Source organism: Herpailurus yagouaroundi, unplaced genomic scaffold (assembly GCF_014898765.1).
Source record: "Herpailurus yagouaroundi ecotype Mexico unplaced genomic scaffold, PumYag 181, whole genome shotgun sequence".
In the NCBI taxonomy this organism is placed as follows: Eukaryota; Metazoa; Chordata; class Mammalia; order Carnivora; family Felidae; genus Herpailurus; species Herpailurus yagouaroundi.
The window spans coordinates 11,734,333-11,745,071 of record NW_024412412.1 but is presented as its reverse complement, the minus strand read 5'-3'; the positions used below and the strand labels follow the sequence as shown (position 1 = coordinate 11,745,071).

General features: G+C 40.8%; 1 pseudogene; it reads left to right on the top strand.

Annotated features, from left to right (window-relative positions):
- The first annotated feature begins 1,952 nt into the window (after positions 1 to 1,952).
- Positions 1,953 to 10,739, top strand: part of LOC121040010 (tropomyosin alpha-3 chain-like) — a 42,551-nt pseudogene continuing 33,764 nt past the window's right edge.

The following is a 10,739-nucleotide window of genomic DNA, read 5'->3' as shown; positions in this document are numbered from 1 at the left end:
GACGAGTCTTCAAGTCAAACCGGAACTGAAAGTGCAAAAGGGAGACAAACTGGAAGCCTGCGCCTGACCTGCAGGAGCGATCTGATCTCATTAGGGGCGTTTCACCGGGAGCCCGGCTCCGACCCTGGCGAGGCAGGCCCGTGGCAGTTCAATGCAGCTGCGAAAGGTTCCACTCCATCAATCCCGCTCAAGTCCCTCTTTGCAGGTAAGAAGAGGTCAGCGTTACTGAACCGCTCTATTGTCATTTAGACAGGCATTAGGGTCAACAACAATTGCAAGGCAAGGGAAAGTGATGGCTTTCCCGTTCAGTGCAGATGAGGCCCTGCTTTCCCAGGTGAGCTGTCTGAAGAACCGCTTGCAGAGGCCTCCACAGCAGAGGTCCACGCAAGGTCGGCCTGGCGAGCCCCTAACGACGGGGCTGCTCACGCATTCGGAGAGAGCCCCAGTGAGTCCTGATGGGCGCCAGGGGAGCTGTGTGATGGCACTCTTTAACGGACACATCCCCTTGGTGAGTCAGCGTGCAAAATCCTGCCTTGGAATGCAGTGACCATTTCTCCACTTCCCGCCATAGTGATGACAACAGAGCATTCCTTGAAGTAACGGGTGGATTCTCAAGGGTGGGTTCTAGAATATGGTAAGGCAGCCCATAAAATACAGGGAACATTTTCTTTTCCCCCTGACTCATCAATTGAGGAAAGATATTTGAAATGTTTCAAAAGAAGGTTGACTTAGGAAAATGATGATGATGATGATGATGATGATGATGATGATGATGATGATAATAATGGAGACCTAAACCAGAAATGATTTTCTCCCTATGGAAGTTAAATGCTTGCCTGGGGGCCAATGGGAAAACAAACACTTTGGAATGTTCAGGTTTCAAACTGGACTCTTGCTCGTCTCCCACTCTTGGAATCGGTTCCTGGTTCAGATTCCACTGGAAACTGGCACAATCTAGAAGGTGTGCCCTTTAGAACAGCCTCATCCTACCATGTCTTCCGTAGGAAGAGTTGAACACCACATTCAAGCCCTGCCTTCAGCTTATATGCATACACTTTCCCAAGCCTTAAAATAATCAGGTTGACTCTATTATTCTTCCCTTATAGGCAAATGGCAAATATATTTTACATTTTAGAGAAGTCCATGCACTATAGTGTCATTGTCCAAGGACAATGTTTTTATTGGTTATACAATCATTTTCAAAATGCTCACACATATTTTATTCTTACTAAAATTATATGAACGTAGCACCTGAACCTGACTTACAGTAATGGCTCAGTTCACATTAGCTATTACTGATATTATCAGTTGTTTCCTTTATACTCAATCATGTCCTGGACCGTGGGCAAATTTGGAATTCACACAATACTAGTACTTAGAAATAGATGGCATTTAAAAAAAATTTTTTTTAACATTTATTTATTTTTGAGACAGGGAGAGACAAAGCATGAACAGGGGAGGGCCAGAGAGAGGGAGACACAGAATCTGAAACAGGCTCCAGGCTCTGAGCTGTCAGCACAGAGCCCGACAGGGCTCAAACTCACGGACCGAGAGATCATAACCTGAGCCGAAGTCGGCCGCTTAACCGACTGAGCCACCCAGGCGCCCCTAGATGGCATTTTTTAACATCTACCGCTCTTTGAATGCTTAGTAATCTGAACCCATCTAAACAAATAGGTTAGTAGAGAAGAAAGAAAAAAAAAAAACAGATAAGTTAACTTTCTTTTAATGATTACCATACATTAGTTGTAGATAAAATAATTCTAAAATTACTGTATAAATAAATTAGGGCATATTATTCCCCTTAGACCAATTTAATTCACTTGCAACAAAGACAAATATAGACACTCTTTCACTTGATCATTTTACACTGATTAAGGTACAACATCTTCTGGGCCTTTGTCCAGGAAGTCAGGGAACATAGAAATGAATAGGACATAGTCTGCAACGCCATGGAATCCACAGGCAAACACAAAAGGCTGCTTTTAAAACGACCTGGGAAGTACAGTAATGGAAATATCCACAGGCTAATGCAGGAGAACCCTACCTGGGAAGATTACAGAAGTTTCCAAGAAGAAACAGTAAATGAGCCAGGTGGGAATTGGAGAGGTGGGAAGGGTGAAGGAAAAAACTGCAAACATGCAGGCAGGCTGAAATAAAGTCACCAAGGTGAGAGCTGCATGGCTTGTGCGGAAAACAAGGAACTCAGTGTTGATAGAGTGGCAATGCTTAACTAAGGAGAGGAGAAAAGAGGCTGGGCAAGTTTGAGTGGCTCAGGTGACACAGGGTTTGCTTTGCTTCTTGAAAGGGGAGATCGATCCTGCGTTTCAACAGGGTGGCAACGGGCAGCCATTCAAGGTTTGAGAGCAGGTGAGTAACAAGGTGAGGCTGTTTTTCGGACAGAGTATTTTGACAGCTCTAAAAAGATGTACTACTGGGACAGTGGTGTATGTGAGAGGGGTACAGGAGGCAGAGGGAAGAGTAAGGGGTCACTGCTGTAGTTAGATAGAAGTTCTTCAGTAAGGCTGGGGGAAGCCTGGCAGGAATCGAGAAGTAGAAATAGCAGAATTCATTATGACAATTTAGGGGGAAAAATCTACACATTGGTGACTATCAAGTAATAGTAAACCATCCAAGTGAGACAGCAATTCAGACAAAAACATGTCTGAAGGTTAATGAAGGATTCATTCAGGGGTGCTACAGCTCCCAAAGAACACAGTCTGGTTCACGATGGGATTTGTTCACAGACTGCCACAGTCAGCTGGTGCCTCAGTCAGCTGAGCAATTCGATATGCTCAGTTGTGGGCTTAAGTGTCTCATTCAGAATTTTTCAACCTTCCCACAAGTGACATTTTGCTCCAGACCATTCTTTGTTGTGGGCGACTTTCCTGGGCACTGCAGGATATTCAGCAGCGACCCTGGTCTCCACCCACTCGAGGCCAGGGGCATTCACCTAGTTTTAATAACAGAAAGTATCTTCGGACATGGCCAAATATCCTCTGGGGGACAAAATAGCCCTCAGTCTTATTACATAGCCCTCAGTTTAATTCATTGCAAAAAAGGGCTACAATAGTCCAGCCACCCCAGTGCACAATGGACCCAGTTTACACATTCCACGGGGTGTGTGTGTGTGTGTGTGTGTGTGTGTGTGCGCGCATGTGCACATATTGTTAGGGAGTAGTGAGGGTAATGGGAGATCACCACTGGGTCTCAAAAAGAACTCATTTAAATATTATCACTGTCTCCTGCTATTTTTAGCGCCTCTTCATCACACGAGCTTATTTATAACTGAAGAAATCACATCAAACAAATCTGATTTACATTCGATGCCGCTCTAAAGAGTCAAAGGTTTTATTTTCTGGAAATACAACAATGCATGACTTCTTAATATCTACACACTTAGAAACTGCTTTTAAAGTTCTACATGACGGGGCACCTGGCTGGCTCGGTCGGTAGAGCATGAGACTCGATCTCAGGGTCGTGAGTTCAAGCCCCACGCTGGGTGGGGAGCCTACTTAAAAAAATAAAGTTAAAAAAAAAATGAGAACAAATTACTAGATTGCCTATTCACTGCCTAACTTGTTAAAGCAGAATCTCTGAGCACAGAGCTTTTCTCTGTTGCAATGGTATAGAATGGTGTGGTTTTCTGATATTTCTATTAATGTTACTATAACTACCCAGTACATGTACTAGAAAATTCCCAGGAGAGAAATTTGAGTTGCTCCTAACTGACCTGACACTTTGAGCTCCACTGGCAGTTCCCACGGTCATAGCCATGGTAACTCTGATAGATGCATTTCACAGAGAGGGTGATTATCAAATTCCCTGGAGAGTGGACTAAACTCCTAGAAAATGACCACAAATTCCATATACCAATAGCGAGATGGGATTACTAAACAGGTTAGCTAGCGTTAAGCAGACTTTATAGCTTTATTATATTTAGAATACAACAGAGAAAAAAAAAGTTTGCATTAATTTCTGCATGTTTCAGTTTACATCTAGAATATTATGGTTGCTTCTGATGGCATGTCTTAAGAAGGAGAGATTAGAGTGTGCTCAGAGAAGAGCCACCAGAATAGTGAGGGTCCTAAGAAGGTTTATCCACTGGTCATCACACGTTAATTATTAATCTTGGCATAATATTTGCAAATCCTGTTCAGCCACACAGAGAACTTATTATGGCAGGGATAATGCCATATGGTTCCTCAAAATATAGTTGGTAAAATCCCAAAACACAAAGAAGATGTAATTTGATGCAAAATGTGGCAGGGTGGGACCAAATCGAAATACAGTCTTTGGTGAATGTCAGTGAGTCTGAAAATATTTTATACGTGGGCAGTGTGAGCTTGTTCGGTGTTTTTAAACCAGGTTATTAACGTGTCTCTTGAATCCCCTCAAACATGCCTTCCACTGATTGTTGTTCATTTCACTCCAAGCTGGCCTCGTCATTTTTTTGGATAACGATACTGAGAACCAACTGTGAAAAACTATACCACGTAAATAACAGAAAAGCCTATGCAACCCTTCCCTGTGGCTGACAGGCTTCATCCAGAACCAGGTTAAAATTCACATGATGCCATAGAAAAATCAGCACAGGGGATTTTTTTCAAGGCTAAAGGAAATGAGCATCACAATGTAGGTTTTGCGAGTTTGAAACTTAATTTAAATGTAGTGTTTAAGCGTGCACAGCAGCCCTCTAGTATTGCTTATTTCAACAGTATTTAACAGAGAAAATTTTTGTTTGTAGTGATAGAAACAAAAAGCTTTTCCTAGTTGAATTGTGAGGGTATCTCAACTCAAAACTACCTGTGAGTGCTTTATGTGAAGCATTTTCAGAAGAGTGTGTAACCATCATGAAATAGTTTTGTTTAAAAAAAATCCCTAAACACAAGGACATGTAAACATAGGAATAGATTATATTCTTACAGAAAGCATTAATTCAATTTAGTGTTTTCCATATGATTTACACCCAAAATGTTTATTTCCCTGAAATGTTTCTAAGTACGGGGGCTTGTAATTTCTCTCTTCTTGGAGTTCTGATCACTTCAATATTCACTGCACGTTTTTATATTTCATTATTTTCCTTCACTGATAGAATAAATATCTCTAAGAAGATTACTCTTCTATATCCTTTTGAATTTGAAACTATCTAAAATCTATTTAAGTATTTGAAAGAAAAAGCTCTTTAAATTATAAATCTTACTTGATTATCTCAAAGATTTTTATTTAATATAAATGCAAGCCAAAGTGAAATAAGAACTACCAAAATATTATATTATCAAATGTGCCATTTGCAGTAGAGTTCCTTTATTAAAATCACCAATTATTATTTCACATAAAATTTAATTGAGGTCATTACCCTCCTGGCAAGTTATTTCAAAATTCTTTCTTATAATAAGATTTGTTATTGTAGCATTTTCCACATCAATGCTTCTTTCACACATATATACTTTTTACATCTATTTATAAAGATAATAGGCATCACCCATAATTTGATTGAATTAATAATCAAGTTATATATTTAAATGCCTGCCTAAGAAATGTGGTCCTTCTGTGTCCTCAGTGCTAACACTGTGAGTGTGGGGAAGCCACTGCATATCCAGGGAATAGTTAGTGACTCCCAACAAGCGAAGCTATCCATACATTTGAACAAATGAAACAGCTATTCTAGTTATGTTCCTGGAGAAACATTTCCTGAGAATACGTACAATTTGAACATTACCACGTGAGTTACGCACCATTACTCCCTTCAGTATGAACACACACCTTACACTTGGGAAGTAACTTCCCTGCCAAGGACCACTTGCCTGGAGGAAGCACTCTGGTTTCACTGACCTTGAACATCATTTGATGAAGATCATTTCCATCTAAACACAAATAGTTTACAGGGTCCATGATCAAACTTACATAATGCGCTGGGATTGTGCAACCATTTGAATTGACAATAGACTAACCATTGTGGTATCCGGAGGTCAATTACCAACTTCCTTCCCTTTCTTGTCTATAAACATTGATTATTTTTACACCCAGTCACCGGGCTCTCCACCCAGGATTAAACAATTAATATGATACATTCCCCACCCTCTAAGAGCTAAGAGCCCATTAAAGAAGACCATCTTATAAATAAGCAGTTATATTAATGCGGTTAGCATTATCGTTGAGAGACAAAGCACACACAAAAGAGCGTGTTGTATGAGTGATGCGGTCCAAAAAATAGAAATGCAGAATGTTTTAAGAGAAATGTCAGCACTATATAAATAACAAATCAGGGGTGCCTGGGTGGCTCAGTCAGTTGGGCGGCCGACTTCGGCTCAGGTCATGATCTCGCGGTCCGTGAGTTGGAGCCCCGCGTCGGGCTCTGTGCTGACAGCTCGGAGCCTGGAGCCTGTTTCAGATTCTGTGTCTCCCTCTCTCTGACCCTCCCCCGATCATGCTCTGTCTCTCTCTGTCTCAAAAATAAATAAACGTTAAAAAAATTAAAATAAATAAATAAATAAATAAATAACAAATCATCAGGGGGAAAAATATACATTTCTCTTTTCATCTGAGAGGTCTGCTTTAGAAAAGTTGACAGTAATGTGAAATTCTGTAAAAGGAATTCTATTTTCCAACTAACGTCTATTTTAAATGGTTAATTTACTTCCCTAACAAGAAATGTCCCTTCGCAAGTGATATAAATAAGTGCATTTCAAGAAATAAAATCTTCTGAGGCATGAGCGTACCAAGTTCCACGAGTGGTGGTGTTTTTGCAGAATCTGCAAATTGTTTGCTGGAATGTCTCGATTCTGAACTCTTATTCTAGGTCCCTATGCCCGATTTCTTGTTTATCTTTCACTGTGATTGACCTTCTTCCTTGTGTGCATCTACGTGAGGACTGCTCACATTTTTCCTACTCACACAAAAGCAATAAATTACCGTTATTATTGTTATGATTGCTTTCTTATGATGTTTACGCCTAATAAAACTGGGGCTCAATTTCACATGACACCAGTAGATGCTGGTTTCTAACAAAGCTTCTGTGAACTTAGAGCTACTGTTCATCATAGGCCTCTATTCCATTGTACTGCACTTACAGATAAGGAAGTTGTGGATGGAATGAGTTAATAAAATGAATGAACCTAGGTCAGACAGCTAATTGTTTCATTCAGATCTAGTTTTCCATTCACAGCATAATACAGAAGAGAGAGTAGAGGCTTTGGAGTAAAAGACTGATGTGTTCAAAACCCAGATCAATCACTTCCTGACTTTAGGAACTTAACTTCCCTTAAGCTTCCATCCTGTTATCTGTAAAACAGTTCCCAGTATAGGTGAGTCCTAAGAATTCAGTATGATTTAACATGCGACACGTTCAGTACCATAAATGGTGCATAGTTTGTGCTCAGTAATTTTACTTTGTTTTTCTTCTTAAGAGTTAGTAATGTTATTTCTCTATGCTTCTTGCTAGCCTGAGTATTCTCACGTGTAAAGTTTCAAATTCACAATATGATTCAGTGCAATACTCAGTCAAGTCTATTAATTCGAAATGCTATTTACAAATAAAATATATCCTATTTAAATAGCCTTAGGATCTTAAGAATTAAGCATTCGAGTGACTGAAAAATTATGGCTTTCTGAACAGAGTTTAACATCTGAATGAAGGAAATTTTACACAAGAGAATTTCTTTAAGTTCTTTCAATATATGTTGACTCTTAAATATTAATATAACACATTGTTCCACTTAGTGCTATTGAGTAACCTCTGTTGGCTATAAATTGTTTAACTCACATATGAATCTCAATGTATCTTGATAGCTGACTAAGAAAAATTATGGTAAGAAAGATTCAGAAGTGAGGCACCTGGGCGGTTCAGTCAGTTGAGTGTCCAACTCTCGATTTTGGCTCAGGCCATGATCTCATGGTTCATGAATTCCAGCCCCATGTCTGGCTCTGCACTCATGATGGTGAGCCTGCTTGGGATCCTCCCTCCCTCCCTCTCTCCCTCTCTCTGCAACTCCCCGCCCTGCCCGCTTCTCAATTTCCAAAATAAATAAATAAACTTTAAAAAAATAAAAGGTTCGGTAGTGAAGACCAGCCTAAGTGTAAAAGAGTATCAGATCACTAAATGAGTTTGGGCTCACTAAATGAGTTGATACATTTTACAATTTGTCATTCTTAGTCAATAAAAGTATGGACATGAAATTCTTGTAATAGGTTTCAGTCCATTAGCCAAAGCTTAGTTTCCTAAACTCACATTTGCCTTTTATGATAACTTAGCTTCTTCAAGTCATGAAGGTATTTATGTACTTATTTATTTTGGAAATAATACTTAAAAAAAACCCATGCCATCTATCCAGACATTTTATTTGAAATTATAGGGTATGGTGGAAGGGAATTTATATTTATTGTGTACTATATGAAGATTCTTATCTGTATACTATTTAATGTTCAGTCTAATTAAGAATGTATTTTTTTGTCTGTTATATATAAGGAAGAAAAACTTCTGATATAGGAAGTAATTCCTCCAACATTTTAGATAAGTAAAGCAGAAGTACCAGGATTTAAACTCAATTTGTCTGATTGGAACTTCACTTCATTCTGCAGCACGTAATTGATATTAAAATATTTACCATGTTTTAAGCAATGACCGAGCTGAAATAAAAGTTACACAATGGGTTTATTCATTAATGGATAAATTCAGTACAAATGGATAATTTTTTGTGTTGAATTCCTATGTAGTGTATCTAGGGGATTCATCAAAATCCCCCCTAAGATGTCTAATAAATCTTGAATTTTGACTGAAACTCAACTCCTGCTTCTGCCTTCCCCCAGACACCGAGCTATTCCTACAGTCTTCCCCATCTCAATAAGTGGACTTCCAAACTTTCAGTTACCCAGGTCAAACAAATGGGCTCAGAGCCCAGTCCTCTGTTTGTCTTAGACTCCACAACCAACCAACCAACCAACCAACCAACCAGAGAGTCTGTTCAGTTATTCCAACAACTTACATCCTGCACACTGTGCAACCTTCCCTTCCACACTCCTGATCTAAGCCGCCACCACCTCTGGCATCATTCATCCCAGCGGATTCCTGAAACCTGCTTTCCCCGCATCATCTATTGGGAAGCACTCCTCCACGATTTACTCCCAGCCCAGGGCTCTGAAGGGGTATTATAAAACTCAAGTCAGATTCTTTTGCATGGACGGCCCAGGTTCTAGTCAGTTCCCATTTTGCTCAGGTGAACCCCTTATCGTTGCCTACAGTTTGGTCCATTAGCTAAAGTTTTATTTATTTATTTTGACAGAGAGGGGACAGGAAAGCAAGAGAGACAGGGAGACAGAGAATCCTAAGCAGGCTCTGCCCCATCAGTGGAGAACCCAACGTGGAGCGGGATCTCATGAAGCTTGACATCATGCCTGATCAGAGATCCAAAGTCAGACACTTCACTGACTCAGCCACCCAGACACCTCCCCCACCCCCACCCCCCATCATCTAATTTTGACTAACTGTCCTGCCTCATTCTCGTAGCCTCTGCACCTACTTATAACACTGTAGCCCCACAGGTTACAGTTCTTCGAGCATTTCAAACACGCTATGGCATCATGGCCATTGTTCTCTCTGCTTGTAATGTATTTCTGTTGGGTAGTCTCAGGATTCCTCCCCCCCTCCTTTTTTTTAAGTTTAGTTATTTTTGAGAGAGAAAGAGAGAGAGAGAGAGAGAGTGCACAAGTGGGGATGAGGAGAGAGAGAGAGTGCACAAGTGGGGATGAGCAGAGAGAGAGGGAGGCACAGAATCCAAAGGAGGCTCCAGGCTCTGAGGTGTCAGCACGGAGCCTGACACAGGGCTGGAACCCATGAACTGTGATTTCATGACCTGAGCTGAAGTCCGATGCTTAACAGACTGAGCCACCCAGGTGCCCCAGGATACCCCTTCCTCTTCGGGGCTTTTGTTCAAATGCCCCACTCCACAGACACCTTCTCTGGCCACCTTCCTTACTCTGCTTTCTTTCCTCCATAGCACTTATCTGATGGAATGTAGAGTTGTTATTTACTATTCACAAATTCCTTATTTGCAATTTTACCTACTCCTTAAAATTTACTTGTCACCCCAAAGTCAATACTGTGGGACCCCTGCACGTATTCACAGACATGTGCAGAGTGGTGAAAAATGCCTGCACCTGAGACAGACGTTCCCAACTGACATCGAACACGGGGACACTGCCTTCTGGTTTGTCATCATGCTATAAACAAGTGTTATCATGGTCAGATTTTCACATTTTGGTGAAATCTGTTGGTGATTTTGCTATTTAAAATGGCCTCCAAGCATCATGCTGAAGTGACGTTTAGTGTTCCCAAGAAGGCTCTGATGTGCCTCAAGGAGACAATGTGTGTTAGATAAGCTTCATTCACATGTGAGTCACAGTGCTGTTGGCCATGTGCTCAATGCTAGTGAATCCAAAATAGAGAGAAATAAGCTTTCTTTAAAAAGCAGCACAGGGTGCTGCTCAGTCAATTAAGCATCCAACTTCCACTCAGGTCATGGTCTCAAGGTTCATGAGTTCAAGCCCCACGTTGGGGCTCTGTGCTGACAGCTCAGAGCTGGGAGCCTGCTTCAGATTCTGTCTCCCTCTCTCTCTACCCCTCCCCTGATCGCATTCTTTCTCTCTCAAAAATGAGCAATCGTTAACATTTTTTTAAAATAAATAAAATAAAACCCAGCACACACAGGGGTGCCCGCCTGGGGGGCTTAGTTGGTTAAGCA